Consider the following 18,385-nt stretch of genomic DNA (forward strand, 5'->3'; position numbering starts at 1 on the left):
ATTTCCAAGTTATTCACATAATGAAAACCTATACTTTGTTTCGGTCGAGTTCCCCATTCAAATGCATGTAACAGTGAGAAACGCACTGTCTTGGCGAAAGAAAGCGTTTTTGTACAACTTCATAGAAATAGCTGTAACTTTTGATAGAAGACTCGGATACACATGTTTATGGCTTTATCTTATAGAACTCAAGGTTCCCGTGCTGGGAAAACAGGTTTTGCAGCTGTTTGAGCTAAGATTTCCAAGTTATTCACATAATGATAACTTGTACTTTGTTTCGGTCGAGTTCCCCATTCAAATGCATGTAACAGTGAGAAACGCACTGTCTTGGCGAAAGAAAGCGTTTTTGTACAACTTCATAGAAATAGCTGTAACTTTTGATAGAAGACTCGGATACACATGTTTATGGCTTTATCTTATAGAACTCAAGGTTCCCGTGCTGGGAAAACAGGTTTTGCAGCTGTTTGAGCTAAGATTTCCAAGTTATTCACATAATGAAAACCTATACTTTGTTTCGGTCGAGTTCCCCATTCAAATGCATGTAACAGTGAGAAACGCACTGTCTTGGCGAAAGAAAGCGTTTTTGTACAACTTCATAGAAATAGCTGTAACTTTTGATAGAAGACTCAGACAAACATGTTTATGGCCTTATATTATAGAACTCAAGGTCTCCGTGCTGGGAAAACAGGTTTTGCAGCTGTTTGAGCTAAGATTTCCAAGTTATTCACATAATGATAACTTGTACTTTGTTTCGGTCGAGTTCCCCATTCAAATGCATGTAACAGTGAGAAACGCACTGTCTTGGCGAAAGAAAGCGTTTTTGTACAACTTCATAGAAATAGCTGTAACTTTTGATAGAAAACTCGGATACACATGTTTATGGCTTTATCTTATAGAACTCAAGGTTCCCGTGCTGGGAAAACAGGTTTTGCAGCTGTTTGAGCTAAGATTTCCAAGTTATTCACATAATGAAAACCTATACTTTGTTTCGGTCGAGTTCCCCATTCAAATGCATGTAACAGTGAGAAACGCACTGTCTTGGCGAAAGAAAGCGTTTTTGTACAACTTCATAGAAATAGCTGTAACTTTTGATAGAAGACTCGGATACACATGTTTATGGCTTTATCTTATAGAACTCAAGGTTCCCGTGCTGGGAAAACAGGTTTTGCAGCTGTTTGAGCTAAGATTTCCAAGTTATTCACATAATGATAACTTGTACTTTGTTTCGGTCGAGTTCCCCATTCAAATGCATGTAACAGTGAGAAACGCACTGTCTTGGCGAAAGAAAGCGTTTTTGTACAACTTCATAGAAATAGCTGTAACTTTTGATAGAAGACTCGGATACACATGTTTATGGCTTTATCTTATAGAACTCAAGGTTCCCGTGCTGGGAAAACAGGTTTTGCAGCTGTTTGAGCTAAGATTTCCAAGTTATTCACATAATGAAAACCTATACTTTGTTTCGGTCGAGTTCCCCATTCAAATGCATGTAACAGTGAGAAACGCACTGTCTTGGCGAAAGAAAGCGTTTTTGTACAACTTCATAGAAATAGCTGTAACTTTTGATAGAAGACTCAGACAAACATGTTTATGGCCTTATATTATAGAACTCAAGGTCTCCGTGCTGGGAAAACAGGTTTTGCAGCTGTTTGAGCTAAGATTTCCAAGTTATTCACATAATGATAACTTGTACTTTGTTTCGGTCGAGTTCCCCATTCAAATGCATGTAACAGTGAGAAACGCACTGTCTTGGCGAAAGAAAGCGTTTTTGTACAACTTCATAGAAATAGCTGTAGCTTTTGATAGAAGACTCAGACAAACATGTTTATGGCCTTATATTATAGAACTCAAGGTCTCCGTGCTGGGAAACCAGGTTTTGCAGCTGTTTGAGCTAAGATTTCCAAGTTATTCACATAATGATAACTTGTACTTTGTTTCGGTCGAGTTCCCCATTCAAATGCATGTAACAGTGAGAAACGCACTGTCTTGGCGAAAGAAAGCGTTTTTGTACAACTTCATAGAAATAGCTGTAACTTTTGATAGAAAACTCGGATACACATGTTTATGGCTTTATCTTATAGAACTCAAGGTTCCCGTGCTGGGAAAACAGGTTTTGCAGCTGTTTGAGCTAAGATTTCCAAGTTATTCACATAATGAAAACCTATACTTTGTTTCGGTCGAGTTCCCCATTCAAATGCATGTAACAGTGAGAAACGCACTGTCTTGGCGAAAGAAAGCGTTTTTGTACAACTTCATAGAAATAGCTGTAACTTTTGATAGAAGACTCGGATACACATGTTTATGGCTTTATCTTATAGAACTCAAGGTTCCCGTGCTGGGAAAACAGGTTTTGCAGCTGTTTGAGCTAAGATTTCCAAGTTATTCACATAATGATAACTTGTACTTTGTTTCGGTCGAGTTCCCCATTCAAATGCATGTAACAGTGAGAAACGCACTGTCTTGGCGAAAGAAAGCGTTTTTGTACAACTTCATAGAAATAGCTGTAACTTTTGATAGAAGACTCGGATACACATGTTTATGGCTTTATCTTATAGAACTCAAGGTTCCCGTGCTGGGAAAACAGGTTTTGCAGCTGTTTGAGCTAAGATTTCCAAGTTATTCACATAATGAAAACCTATACTTTGTTTCGGTCGAGTTCCCCATTCAAATGCATGTAACAGTGAGAAACGCACTGTCTTGGCGAAAGAAAGCGTTTTTGTACAACTTCATAGAAATAGCTGTAACTTTTGATAGAAGACTCAGACAAACATGTTTATGGCCTTATATTATAGAACTCAAGGTCTCCGTGCTGGGAAAACAGGTTTTGCAGCTGTTTGAGCTAAGATTTCCAAGTTATTCACATAATGATAACTTGTACTTTGTTTCGGTCGAGTTCCCCATTCAAATGCATGTAACAGTGAGAAACGCACTGTCTTGGCGAAAGAAAGCGTTTTTGTACAACTTCATAGAAATAGCTGTAGCTTTTGATAGAAGACTCAGACAAACATGTTTATGGCCTTATATTATAGAACTCAAGGTCTACGTGCTGGGAAAACAGGTTTTGCAGCTGTTTGAGCTAAGATTTCCAAGTTATTCACATAATGAAAACCTATACTTTGTTTCGGTCGAGTTCCCCATTCAAATGCATGTAACAGTGAGAAACGCACTGTCTTGGCGAAAGAAAGCGTTTTTGTACAACTTCATAGAAATAGCTGTAACTTTTGATAGAAGACTCGGATACACATGTTTATGGCTTTATCTTATAGAACTCAAGGTTCCCGTGCTGGGAAAACAGGTTTTGCAGCTGTTTGAGCTAAGATTTCCAAGTTATTCACATAATGATAACTTGTACTTTGTTTCGGTCGAGTTCCCCATTCAAATGCATGTAACAGTGAGAAACGCACTGTCTTGGCGAAAGAAAGCGTTTTTGTACAACTTCATAGAAATAGCTGTAACTTTTGATAGAAGACTCGGATACACATGTTTATGGCTTTATCTTATAGAACTCAAGGTTCCCGTGCTGGGAAAACAGGTTTTGCAGCTGTTTGAGCTAAGATTTCCAAGTTATTCACATAATGAAAACCTATACTTTGTTTCGGTCGAGTTCCCCATTCAAATGCATGTAACAGTGAGAAACGCACTGTCTTGGCGAAAGAAAGCGTTTTTGTACAACTTCATAGAAATAGCTGTAACTTTTGATAGAAGACTCAGACAAACATGTTTATGGCCTTATATTATAGAACTCAAGGTCTCCGTGCTGGGAAAACAGGTTTTGCAGCTGTTTGAGCTAAGATTTCCAAGTTATTCACATAATGATAACTTGTACTTTGTTTCGGTCGAGTTCCCCATTCAAATGCATGTAACAGTGAGAAACGCACTGTCTTGGCGAAAGAAAGCGTTTTTGTACAACTTCATAGAAATAGCTGTAGCTTTTGATAGAAGACTCAGACAAACATGTTTATGGCCTTATATTATAGAACTCAAGGTCTCCGTGCTGGGAAAACAGGTTTTGCAGCTGTTTGAGCTAAGATTTCCAAGTTATTCACATAATGAAAACCTATACTTTGTTTCGGTCGAGTTCCCCATTCAAATGCATGTAACAGTGAGAAACGCACTGTCTTGGCGAAAGAAAGCGTTTTTGTACAACTTCATAGAAATAGCTGTAACTTTTGATAGAAGACTCAGACAAACATGTTTATGGCCTTATATTATAGAACTCAAGGTCTCCGTGCTGGGAAAACAGGTTTTGCAGCTGTTTGAGCTAAGATTTCCAAGTTATTCACATAATGATAACTTGTACTTTGTTTCGGTCGAGTTCCCCATTCAAATGCATGTAACAGTGAGAAACGCACTGTCTTGGCGAAAGAAAGCGTTTTTGTACAACTTCATAGAAATAGCTGTAACTTTTGATAGAAGACTCGGATACACATGTTTATGGCTTTATCTTATAGAACTCAAGGTTCCCGTGCTGGGAAAACAGGTTTTGCAGCTGTTTGAGCTAAGATTTCCAAGTTATTCACATAATGAAAACCTATACTTTGTTTCGGTCGAGTTCCCCATTCAAATGCATGTAACAGTGAGAAACGCACTGTCTTGGCGAAAGAAAGCGTTTTTGTACAACTTCATAGAAATAGCTGTAACTTTTGATAGAAGACTCAGACAAACATGTTTATGGCCTTATATTATAGAACTCAAGGTCTCCGTGCTGGGAAAACAGGTTTTGCAGCTGTTTGAGCTAAGATTTTCAAGTTATTCACATAATGAAAACCTATACTTTGTTTCGGTCGAGTTCCCCATTCAAATGCATGTAACAGTGAGAAACGCACTGTCTTGGCGAAAGAAAGCGTTTTTGTACAACTTCATAGAAATAGCTGTAACTTTTGATAGAAGACTCAGACAAACATGTTTATGGCCTTATATTATAGAACTCAAGGTCTCCGTGCTGGGAAAACAGGTTTTGCAGCTGTTTGAGCTAAGATTTCCAAGTTATTCACATAATGAAAACCTATACTTTGTTTCGGTCGAGTTCCCCATTCAAATGCATGTAACAGTGAGAAACGCACTGTCTTGGCGAAAGAAAGCGTTTTTGTACAACTTCATAGAAATAGCTGTAACTTTTGATAGAAGACTCGGATACACATTTTTATGGCTTTATCTTATAGAACTCAAGGTTCCCGTGCTGGGAAAACAGGTTTTGCAGCTGTTTGAGCTAAGATTTCCAAGTTATTCACATAATGAAAACCTATACTTTGTTTCGGTCGAGTTCCCCATTCAAATGCATGTAACAGTGAGAAACGCACTGTCTTGGCGAAAGAAAGCGTTTTTGTACAACTTCATAGAAATAGCTGTAACTTTTGATAGAAGACTCGGATACACATGTTTATGGCTTTATCTTATAGAACTCAAGGTTCCCGTGCTGGGAAAACAGGTTTTGCAGCTGTTTGAGCTAAGATTTCCAAGTTATTCACATAATGAAAACCTATACTTTGTTTCGGTCGAGTTCCCCATTCAAATGCATGTAACAGTGAGAAACGCACTGTCTTGGCGAAAGAAAGCGTTTTTGTACAACTTCATAGAAATAGCTGTAACTTTTGATAGAAGACTCAGACAAACATGTTTATGGCCTTATATTATAGAACTCAAGGTCTCCGTGCTGGGAAAACAGGTTTTGCAGCTGTTTGAGCTAAGATTTCCAAGTTATTCACATAATGATAACTTGTACTTTGTTTCGGTCGAGTTCCCCATTCAAATGCATGTAACAGTGAGAAACGCACTGTCTTGGCGAAAGAAAGCGTTTTTGTACAACTTCATAGAAATAGCTGTAACTTTTGATAGAAAACTCGGATACACATGTTTATGGCTTTATCTTATAGAACTCAAGGTTCCCGTGCTGGGAAAACAGGTTTTGCAGCTGTTTGAGCTAAGATTTCCAAGTTATTCACATAATGAAAACCTATACTTTGTTTCGGTCGAGTTCCCCATTCAAATGCATGTAACAGTGAGAAACGCACTGTCTTGGCGAAAGAAAGCGTTTTTGTACAACTTCATAGAAATAGCTGTAACTTTTGATAGAAGACTCGGATACACATGTTTATGGCTTTATCTTATAGAACTCAAGGTTCCCGTGCTGGGAAAACAGGTTTTGCAGCTGTTTGAGCTAAGATTTCCAAGTTATTCACATAATGATAACTTGTACTTTGTTTCGGTCGAGTTCCCCATTCAAATGCATGTAACAGTGAGAAACGCACTGTCTTGGCGAAAGAAAGCGTTTTTGTACAACTTCATAGAAATAGCTGTAACTTTTGATAGAAGACTCGGATACACATGTTTATGGCTTTATCTTATAGAACTCAAGGTTCCCGTGCTGGGAAAACAGGTTTTGCAGCTGTTTGAGCTAAGATTTCCAAGTTATTCACATAATGAAAACCTATACTTTGTTTCGGTCGAGTTCCCCATTCAAATGCATGTAACAGTGAGAAACGCACTGTCTTGGCGAAAGAAAGCGTTTTTGTACAACTTCATAGAAATAGCTGTAACTTTTGATAGAAGACTCAGACAAACATGTTTATGGCCTTATATTATAGAACTCAAGGTCTCCGTGCTGGGAAAACAGGTTTTGCAGCTGTTTGAGCTAAGATTTCCAAGTTATTCACATAATGATAACTTGTACTTTGTTTCGGTCGAGTTCCCCATTCAAATGCATGTAACAGTGAGAAACGCACTGTCTTGGCGAAAGAAAGCGTTTTTGTACAACTTCATAGAAATAGCTGTAGCTTTTGATAGAAGACTCAGACAAACATGTTTATGGCCTTATATTATAGAACTCAAGGTCTCCGTGCTGGGAAACCAGGTTTTGCAGCTGTTTGAGCTAAGATTTCCAAGTTATTCACATAATGATAACTTGTACTTTGTTTCGGTCGAGTTCCCCATTCAAATGCATGTAACAGTGAGAAACGCACTGTCTTGGCGAAAGAAAGCGTTTTTGTACAACTTCATAGAAATAGCTGTAACTTTTGATAGAAAACTCGGATACACATGTTTATGGCTTTATCTTATAGAACTCAAGGTTCCCGTGCTGGGAAAACAGGTTTTGCAGCTGTTTGAGCTAAGATTTCCAAGTTATTCACATAATGAAAACCTATACTTTGTTTCGGTCGAGTTCCCCATTCAAATGCATGTAACAGTGAGAAACGCACTGTCTTGGCGAAAGAAAGCGTTTTTGTACAACTTCATAGAAATAGCTGTAACTTTTGATAGAAGACTCGGATACACATGTTTATGGCTTTATCTTATAGAACTCAAGGTTCCCGTGCTGGGAAAACAGGTTTTGCAGCTGTTTGAGCTAAGATTTCCAAGTTATTCACATAATGATAACTTGTACTTTGTTTCGGTCGAGTTCCCCATTCAAATGCATGTAACAGTGAGAAACGCACTGTCTTGGCGAAAGAAAGCGTTTTTGTACAACTTCATAGAAATAGCTGTAACTTTTGATAGAAGACTCGGATACACATGTTTATGGCTTTATCTTATAGAACTCAAGGTTCCCGTGCTGGGAAAACAGGTTTTGCAGCTGTTTGAGCTAAGATTTCCAAGTTATTCACATAATGAAAACCTATACTTTGTTTCGGTCGAGTTCCCCATTCAAATGCATGTAACAGTGAGAAACGCACTGTCTTGGCGAAAGAAAGCGTTTTTGTACAACTTCATAGAAATAGCTGTAACTTTTGATAGAAGACTCAGACAAACATGTTTATGGCCTTATATTATAGAACTCAAGGTCTCCGTGCTGGGAAAACAGGTTTTGCAGCTGTTTGAGCTAAGATTTCCAAGTTATTCACATAATGATAACTTGTACTTTGTTTCGGTCGAGTTCCCCATTCAAATGCATGTAACAGTGAGAAACGCACTGTCTTGGCGAAAGAAAGCGTTTTTGTACAACTTCATAGAAATAGCTGTAGCTTTTGATAGAAGACTCAGACAAACATGTTTATGGCCTTATATTATAGAACTCAAGGTCTACGTGCTGGGAAAACAGGTTTTGCAGCTGTTTGAGCTAAGATTTCCAAGTTATTCACATAATGAAAACCTATACTTTGTTTCGGTCGAGTTCCCCATTCAAATGCATGTAACAGTGAGAAACGCACTGTCTTGGCGAAAGAAAGCGTTTTTGTACAACTTCATAGAAATAGCTGTAACTTTTGATAGAAGACTCGGATACACATGTTTATGGCTTTATCTTATAGAACTCAAGGTTCCCGTGCTGGGAAAACAGGTTTTGCAGCTGTTTGAGCTAAGATTTCCAAGTTATTCACATAATGATAACTTGTACTTTGTTTCGGTCGAGTTCCCCATTCAAATGCATGTAACAGTGAGAAACGCACTGTCTTGGCGAAAGAAAGCGTTTTTGTACAACTTCATAGAAATAGCTGTAACTTTTGATAGAAGACTCGGATACACATGTTTATGGCTTTATCTTATAGAACTCAAGGTTCCCGTGCTGGGAAAACAGGTTTTGCAGCTGTTTGAGCTAAGATTTCCAAGTTATTCACATAATGAAAACCTATACTTTGTTTCGGTCGAGTTCCCCATTCAAATGCATGTAACAGTGAGAAACGCACTGTCTTGGCGAAAGAAAGCGTTTTTGTACAACTTCATAGAAATAGCTGTAACTTTTGATAGAAGACTCAGACAAACATGTTTATGGCCTTATATTATAGAACTCAAGGTCTCCGTGCTGGGAAAACAGGTTTTGCAGCTGTTTGAGCTAAGATTTCCAAGTTATTCACATAATGATAACTTGTACTTTGTTTCGGTCGAGTTCCCCATTCAAATGCATGTAACAGTGAGAAACGCACTGTCTTGGCGAAAGAAAGCGTTTTTGTACAACTTCATAGAAATAGCTGTAGCTTTTGATAGAAGACTCAGACAAACATGTTTATGGCCTTATATTATAGAACTCAAGGTCTCCGTGCTGGGAAAACAGGTTTTGCAGCTGTTTGAGCTAAGATTTCCAAGTTATTCACATAATGAAAACCTATACTTTGTTTCGGTCGAGTTCCCCATTCAAATGCATGTAACAGTGAGAAACGCACTGTCTTGGCGAAAGAAAGCGTTTTTGTACAACTTCATAGAAATAGCTGTAACTTTTGATAGAAGACTCAGACAAACATGTTTATGGCCTTATATTATAGAACTCAAGGTCTCCGTGCTGGGAAAACAGGTTTTGCAGCTGTTTGAGCTAAGATTTCCAAGTTATTCACATAATGATAACTTGTACTTTGTTTCGGTCGAGTTCCCCATTCAAATGCATGTAACAGTGAGAAACGCACTGTCTTGGCGAAAGAAAGCGTTTTTGTACAACTTCATAGAAATAGCTGTAACTTTTGATAGAAGACTCGGATACACATGTTTATGGCTTTATCTTATAGAACTCAAGGTTCCCGTGCTGGGAAAACAGGTTTTGCAGCTGTTTGAGCTAAGATTTCCAAGTTATTCACATAATGAAAACCTATACTTTGTTTCGGTCGAGTTCCCCATTCAAATGCATGTAACAGTGAGAAACGCACTGTCTTGGCGAAAGAAAGCGTTTTTGTACAACTTCATAGAAATAGCTGTAACTTTTGATAGAAGACTCAGACAAACATGTTTATGGCCTTATATTATAGAACTCAAGGTCTCCGTGCTGGGAAAACAGGTTTTGCAGCTGTTTGAGCTAAGATTTTCAAGTTATTCACATAATGAAAACCTATACTTTGTTTCGGTCGAGTTCCCCATTCAAATGCATGTAACAGTGAGAAACGCACTGTCTTGGCGAAAGAAAGCGTTTTTGTACAACTTCATAGAAATAGCTGTAACTTTTGATAGAAGACTCAGACAAACATGTTTATGGCCTTATATTATAGAACTCAAGGTCTCCGTGCTGGGAAAACAGGTTTTGCAGCTGTTTGAGCTAAGATTTCCAAGTTATTCACATAATGAAAACCTATACTTTGTTTCGGTCGAGTTCCCCATTCAAATGCATGTAACAGTGAGAAACGCACTGTCTTGGCGAAAGAAAGCGTTTTTGTACAACTTCATAGAAATAGCTGTAACTTTTGATAGAAGACTCGGATACACATTTTTATGGCTTTATCTTATAGAACTCAAGGTTCCCGTGCTGGGAAAACAGGTTTTGCAGCTGTTTGAGCTAAGATTTCCAAGTTATTCACATAATGAAAACCTATACTTTGTTTCGGTCGAGTTCCCCATTCAAATGCATGTAACAGTGAGAAACGCACTGTCTTGGCGAAAGAAAGCGTTTTTGTACAACTTCATAGAAATAGCTGTAACTTTTGATAGAAGACTCGGATACACATGTTTATGGCTTTATCTTATAGAACTCAAGGTTCCCGTGCTGGGAAAACAGGTTTTGCAGCTGTTTGAGCTAAGATTTCCAAGTTATTCGCATAATGAAAACCTATACTTTGTTTCGGTCGAGTTCCCCATTCAAATGCATGTAACAGTGAGAAACGCACTGTCTTGGCGAAAGAAAGCGTTTTTGTACAACTTCATAGAAATAGCTGTAACTTTTGATAGAAGACTCAGACAAACATGTTTATGGCCTTATATTATAGAACTCAAGGTTCCCGTGCTGGGAAAACAGGTTTTGCAGCTGTTTGAGCTAAGATTTCCAAGTTATTCACATAATGAAAACCTATACTTTGTTTCGGTCGAGTTCCCCATTCAAATGCATGTAACAGTGAGAAACGCACTGTCTTGGCGAAAGAAAGCGTTTTTGTACAACTTCATAGAAATAGCTGTAACTTTTGATAGAAGACTCGGATACACATGTTTATGGCTTTATCTTATAGAACTCAAGGTTCCCGTGCTGGGAAAACAGGTTTTGCAGCTGTTTGAGCTAAGATTTCCAAGTTATTCACATAATGAAAACCTATACTTTGTTTCGGTCGAGTTCCCCATTCAAATGCATGTAACAGTGAGAAACGCACTGTCTTGGCGAAAGAAAGCGTTTTTGTACAACTTCATAGAAATAGCTGTAGCTTTTGATAGAAGACTCAGACAAACATGTTTATGGCCTTATATTATAGAACTCAAGGTCTCCGTGCTGGGAAACCAGGTTTTGCAGCTGTTTGAGCTAAGATTTCCAAGTTATTCACATAATGATAACTTGTACTTTGTTTCGGTCGAGTTCCCCATTCAAATGCATGTAACAGTGAGAAACGCACTGTCTTGGCGAAAGAAAGCGTTTTTGTACAACTTCATAGAAATAGCTGTAACTTTTGATAGAAGACTCGGATACACATGTTTATGGCTTTATCTTATAGAACTCAAGGTTCCCGTGCTGGGAAAACAGGTTTTGCAGCTGTTTGAGCTAAGATTTCCAAGTTATTCACATAATGAAAACCTATACTTTGTTTCGGTCGAGTTCCCCATTCAAATGCATGTAACAGTGAGAAACGCACTGTCTTGGCGAAAGAAAGCGTTTTTGTACAACTTCATAGAAATAGCTGTAACTTTTGATAGAAGACTCAGACAAACATGTTTATGGCCTTATATTATAGAACTCAAGGTCTCCGTGCTGGGAAAACAGGTTTTGCAGCTGTTTGAGCTAAGATTTCCAAGTTATTCACATAATGATAACTTGTACTTTGTTTCGGTCGAGTTCCCCATTCAAATGCATGTAACAGTGAGAAACGCACTGTCTTGGCGAAAGAAAGCGTTTTTGTACAACTTCATAGAAATAGCTGTAGCTTTTGATAGAAGACTCAGACAAACATGTTTATGGCCTTATATTATAGAACTCAAGGTCTACGTGCTGGGAAAACAGGTTTTGCAGCTGTTTGAGCTAAGATTTCCAAGTTATTCACATAATGAAAACCTATACTTTGTTTCGGTCGAGTTCCCCATTCAAATGCATGTAACAGTGAGAAACGCACTGTCTTGGCGAAAGAAAGCGTTTTTGTACAACTTCATAGAAATAGCTGTAACTTTTGATAGAAGACTCGGATACACATGTTTATGGCTTTATCTTATAGAACTCAAGGTTCCCGTGCTGGGAAAACAGGTTTTGCAGCTGTTTGAGCTAAGATTTCCAAGTTATTCACATAATGATAACTTGTACTTTGTTTCGGTCGAGTTCCCCATTCAAATGCATGTAACAGTGAGAAACGCACTGTCTTGGCGAAAGAAAGCGTTTTTGTACAACTTCATAGAAATAGCTGTAACTTTTGATAGAAGACTCGGATACACATGTTTATGGCTTTATCTTATAGAACTCAAGGTTCCCGTGCTGGGAAAACAGGTTTTGCAGCTGTTTGAGCTAAGATTTCCAAGTTATTCACATAATGAAAACCTATACTTTGTTTCGGTCGAGTTCCCCATTCAAATGCATGTAACAGTGAGAAACGCACTGTCTTGGCGAAAGAAAGCGTTTTTGTACAACTTCATAGAAATAGCTGTAACTTTTGATAGAAGACTCAGACAAACATGTTTATGGCCTTATATTATAGAACTCAAGGTCTCCGTGCTGGGAAAACAGGTTTTGCAGCTGTTTGAGCTAAGATTTCCAAGTTATTCACATAATGATAACTTGTACTTTGTTTCGGTCGAGTTCCCCATTCAAATGCATGTAACAGTGAGAAACGCACTGTCTTGGCGAAAGAAAGCGTTTTTGTACAACTTCATAGAAATAGCTGTAGCTTTTGATAGAAGACTCAGACAAACATGTTTATGGCCTTATATTATAGAACTCAAGGTCTCCGTGCTGGGAAAACAGGTTTTGCAGCTGTTTGAGCTAAGATTTCCAAGTTATTCACATAATGAAAACCTATACTTTGTTTCGGTGGAGTTCCCCATTCAAATGCATGTAACAGTGAGAAACGCACTGTCTTGGCGAAAGAAAGCGTTTTTGTACAACTTCATAGAAATAGCTGTAACTTTTGATAGAAGACTCAGACAAACATGTTTATGGCCTTATATTATAGAACTCAAGGTCTCCGTGCTGGGAAAACAGGTTTTGCAGCTGTTTGAGCTAAGATTTCCAAGTTATTCACATAATGATAACTTGTACTTTGTTTCGGTCGAGTTCCCCATTCAAATGCATGTAACAGTGAGAAACGCACTGTCTTGGCGAAAGAAAGCGTTTTTGTACAACTTCATAGAAATAGCTGTAACTTTTGATAGAAGACTCGGATACACATGTTTATGGCTTTATCTTATAGAACTCAAGGTTCCCGTGCTGGGAAAACAGGTTTTGCAGCTGTTTGAGCTAAGATTTCCAAGTTATTCACATAATGAAAACCTATACTTTGTTTCGGTCGAGTTCCCCATTCAAATGCATGTAACAGTGAGAAACGCACTGTCTTGGCGAAAGAAAGCGTTTTTGTACAACTTCATAGAAATAGCTGTAACTTTTGATAGAAGACTCAGACAAACATGTTTATGGCCTTATATTATAGAACTCAAGGTCTCCGTGCTGGGAAAACAGGTTTTGCAGCTGTTTGAGCTAAGATTTTCAAGTTATTCACATAATGAAAACCTATACTTTGTTTCGGTCGAGTTCCCCATTCAAATGCATGTAACAGTGAGAAACGCACTGTCTTGGCGAAAGAAAGCGTTTTTGTACAACTTCATAGAAATAGCTGTAACTTTTGATAGAAGACTCAGACAAACATGTTTATGGCCTTATATTATAGAACTCAAGGTCTCCGTGCTGGGAAAACAGGTTTTGCAGCTGTTTGAGCTAAGATTTCCAAGTTATTCACATAATGAAAACCTATACTTTGTTTCGGTCGAGTTCCCCATTCAAATGCATGTAACAGTGAGAAACGCACTGTCTTGGCGAAAGAAAGCGTTTTTGTACAACTTCATAGAAATAGCTGTAACTTTTGATAGAAGACTCGGATACACATTTTTATGGCTTTATCTTATAGAACTCAAGGTTCCCGTGCTGGGAAAACAGGTTTTGCAGCTGTTTGAGCTAAGATTTCCAAGTTATTCGCATAATGAAAACCTATACTTTGTTTCGGTCGAGTTCCCCATTCAAATGCATGTAACAGTGAGAAACGCACTGTCTTGGCGAAAGAAAGCGTTTTTGTACAACTTCATAGAAATAGCTGTAACTTTTGATAGAAGACTCAGACAAACATGTTTATGGCCTTATATTATAGAACTCAAGGTTCCCGTGCTGGGAAAACAGGTTTTGCAGCTGTTTGAGCTAAGATTTCCAAGTTATTCACATAATGAAAACCTATACTTTGTTTCGGTCGAGTTCCCCATTCAAATGCATGTAACAGTGAGAAACGCACTGTCTTGGCGAAAGAAAGCGTTTTTGTACAACTTCATAGAAATAGCTGTAACTTTTGATAGAAGACTCGGATACACATGTTTATGGCTTTATCTTATAGAACTCAAGGTTCCCGTGCTGGGAAAACAGGTTTTGCAGCTGTTTGAGCTAAGATTTCCAAGTTATTCACATAATGAAAACCTATACTTTGTTTCGGTCGAGTTCCCCATTCAAATGCATGTAACAGTGAGAAACGCACTGTCTTGGCGAAAGAAAGCGTTTTTGTACAACTTCATAGAAATAGCTGTAACTTTTGATAGAAGACTCAGACAAACATGTTTATGGCCTTATATTATAGAACTCAAGGTCCCCGTGCTGGGAAAACAGGTTTTGCAGCTGTTTGAGCTAAGATTTTCAAGTTATTCACATAATGAAAACCTATACTTTGTTTCGGTCGAGTTCCCCATTCAAATGCATGTAACAGTGAGAAACGCACTGTCTTGGCGAAAGAAAGCGTTTTTGTACAACTTCATAGAAATAGCTGTAACTTTTGATAGAAGACTCAGACACACATTTTTATGGCTTTATCTTATAGAACTCAAGGTTCCCGTGCTGGGAAAACAGGTTTTGCAGCTGTTTGAGCTAAGATTTCCAAGTTATTCACATAATGAAAACCTATACTTTGTTTCGGTCGAGTTCCCCATTCAAATGCATGTAACAGTGAGAAACGCACTGTCTTGGCGAAAGAAAGCGTTTTTGTACAACTTCATAGAAATAGCTGTAACTTTTGATAGAAGACTCGGATACACATGTTTATGGCTTTATCTTATAGAACTCAAGGTTCCCGTGCTGGGAAAACAGGTTTTGCAGCTGTTTGAGCTAAGATTTCCAAGTTATTCACATAATGAAAACCTATACTTTGTTTCGGTCGAGTTCCCCATTCAAATGCATGTAACAGTGAGAAACGCACTGTCTTGGCGAAAGAAAGCGTTTTTGTACAACTTCATAGAAATAGCTGTAACTTTTGATAGAAAACTCGGATACACATGTTTATGGCTTTATCTTATAGAACTCAAGGTTCCCGTGCTGGGAAAACAGGTTTTGCAGCTGTTTGAGCTAAGATTTCCAAGTTATTCACATAATGAAAACCTATACTTTGTTTCGGTCGAGTTCCCCATTCAAATGCATGTAACAGTGAGAAACGCACTGTCTTGGCGAAAGAAAGCGTTTTTGTACAACGTCATAGAAATAGCTGTAACTTTTGATAGAAGACTCGGATACACATGTTTATGGCTTTATCTTATAGAACTCAAGGTTCCCGTGCTGGGAAAACAGGTTTTGCAGCTGTTTGAGCTAAGATTTCCAAGTTATTCACATAATGAAAACCTATACTTTGTTTCGGTCGAGTTCCCCATTCAAATGCATGTAACAGTGAGAAACGCACTGTCTTGGCGAAAGAAAGCGTTTTTGTACAACTTCATAGAAATAGCTGTAACTTTTGATAGAAGACTCAGACAAACATGTTTATGGCCTTATATTATAGAACTCAAGGTCCCCGTGCTGGGAAAACAGGTTTTGCAGCTGTTTGAGCTAAGATTTTCAAGTTATTCACATAATGAAAACCTATACTTTGTTTCGGTCGAGTTCCCCATTCAAATGCATGTAACAGTGAGAAACGCACTGTCTTGGCGAAAGAAAGCGTTTTTGTACAACTTCATAGAAATAGCTGTAACTTTTGATAGAAGACTCGGATACACATGTTTATGGCTTTATCTTATAGAACTCAAGGTTCCCGTGCTGGGAAAACAGGTTTTGCAGCTGTTTGAGCTAAGATTTTCAAGTTATTCACATAATGAAAACCTATACTTTGTTTCGGTCGAGTTCCCCATTCAAATGCATGTAACAGTGAGAAACGCACTGTCTTGGTGAAAGAAAGCGTTTTTGTACAACTTCATAGAAATAGCTGTAACTTTTGATAGAAAACTCGGATACACATGTTTATGGCTTTATCTTATAGAACTCAAGGTTCCCGTGCTGGGAAAACAGGTTTTGCAGCTGTTTGAGCTAAGATTTCCAAGTTATTCACATAATGAAAACCTATACTTTGTTTCGGTCGAGTTCCCCATTCAAATGCATGTAACAGTGAGAAACGCACTGTCTTGGCGAAAGAAAGCGTTTTTGTACAACTTCATAGAAATAGCTGTAACTTTTGATAGAAGACTCAGACAAACATGTTTATGGCCTTATATTATAGAACTCAAGGTCTCCGTGCTGGAAAAACAGGTTTTGCAGCTGTTTGAGCTAAGATTTCCAAGTTATTCACATAATGAAAACCTATACTTTGTTTCGGTCGAGTTCCCCATTCAAATGCATGTAACAGTGAGAAACGCACTGTCTTGGCGAAAGAAAGCGTTTTTGTACAACTTCATATAAATAGCTGTAACTTTTGATAGAAGACTCAGACAAACATGTTTATGGCCTTATATTATAGAACTCAAGGTCCCCGTGCTGGGAAAACAGGTTTTGCAGCTGTTTGAGCTAAGATTTTCAAGTTATTCACATAATGAAAACCTATACTTTGTTTCGGTCGAGTTCCCCATTCAAATGCATGTAACAGTGAGAAACGCACTGTCTTGGCGAAAGAAAGCGTTTTTGTACAACTTCATAGAAATAGCTGTAACTTTTGATAGAAGACTCAGACAAACATGTTTATGGCCTTATATTATAGAACTCAAGGTCTCCGTGCTGGGAAAACAGGTTTTGCAGCTGTTTGAGCTAAGATTTTCAAGTTATTCACATAATGAAAACCTATACTTTGTTTCGGTCGAGTTCCCCATTCAAATGCATGTAACAGTGAGAAACGCACTGTCTTGGCGAAAGAAAGCGTTTTTGTACAACTTCATAGAAATAGCTGTAACTTTTGATAGAAGACTCAGACAAACATGTTTATGGCCTTATATTATAGAACTCAAGGTCTCCGTGCTGGGAAAACAGGTTTTGCAGCTGTTTGAGCTAAGATTTCCAAGTTATTCACATAATGAAAACCTATACTTTGTTTCGGTCGAGTTCCCCATTCAAATGCATGTAACAGTGAGAAACGCACTGTCTTGGCGAAAGAAAGCGTTTTTGTACAACTTCATAGAAATAGCTGTAACTTTTGATAGAAGACTCGGATACACATGTTTATGGCTTTATCTTATAGAACTCAAGGTTCCCGTGCTGGGAAAACAGGTTTTGCAGCTGTTTGAGCTAAGATTTCCAAGTTATTCACATAATGAAAACCTATACTTTGTTTCGGTCGAGTTCCCCATTCAAATGCATGTAACAGTGAGAAACGCACTGTCTTGGCGAAAGAAAGCGTTTTTGTACAACTTCATAGAAATAGCTGTAACTTTTGATAGAAAACTCGGATACACATGTTTATGGCTTTATCTTATAGAACTCAAGGTTCCCGTGCTGGGAAAACAGGTTTTGCAGCTGTTTGAGCTAAGATTTCCAAGTTATTCACATAATGAAAACCTATACTTTGTTTCGGTCGAGTTCCCCATTCAAATGCATGTAACAGTGAGAAACGCACTGTCTTGGCGAAAGAAAGCGTTTTTGTACAACTTCATAGAAATAGCTGTAACTTTTGATAGAAGACTCGGATACACATGTTTATGGCTTTATCTTATAGAACTCAAGGTTCCCGTGCTGGGAAAACAGGTTTTGCAGCTGTTTGAGCTAAGATTTCCAAGTTATTCACATAATGAAAACCTATACTTTGTTTCGGTCGAGTTCCCCATTCAAATGCATGTAACAGTGAGAAACGCACTGTCTTGGCGAAAGAAAGCGTTTTTGTACAACTTCATAGAAATAGCTGTAACTTTTGATAGAAGACTCAGACAAACATGTTTATGGCCTTATATTATAGAACTCAAGGTCCCCGTGCTGGGAAAACAGGTTTTGCAGCTGTTTGAGCTAAGATTTTCAAGTTATTCACATAATGAAAACCTATACTTTGTTTCGGTCGAGTTCCCCATTCAAATGCATGTAACAGTGAGAAACGCACTGTCTTGGCGAAAGAAAGCGTTTTTGTACAACTTCATAGAAATAGCTGTA

The sequence above is a fragment of the Rhamphochromis longiceps genome, linkage group LG14 (assembly GCF_057381845.1).
Source record: "Rhamphochromis longiceps isolate RC_006_pf linkage group LG14, R_longiceps_female_GT1.1, whole genome shotgun sequence".
NCBI lineage: Eukaryota > Metazoa > Chordata > Actinopteri > Cichliformes > Cichlidae > Rhamphochromis > Rhamphochromis longiceps.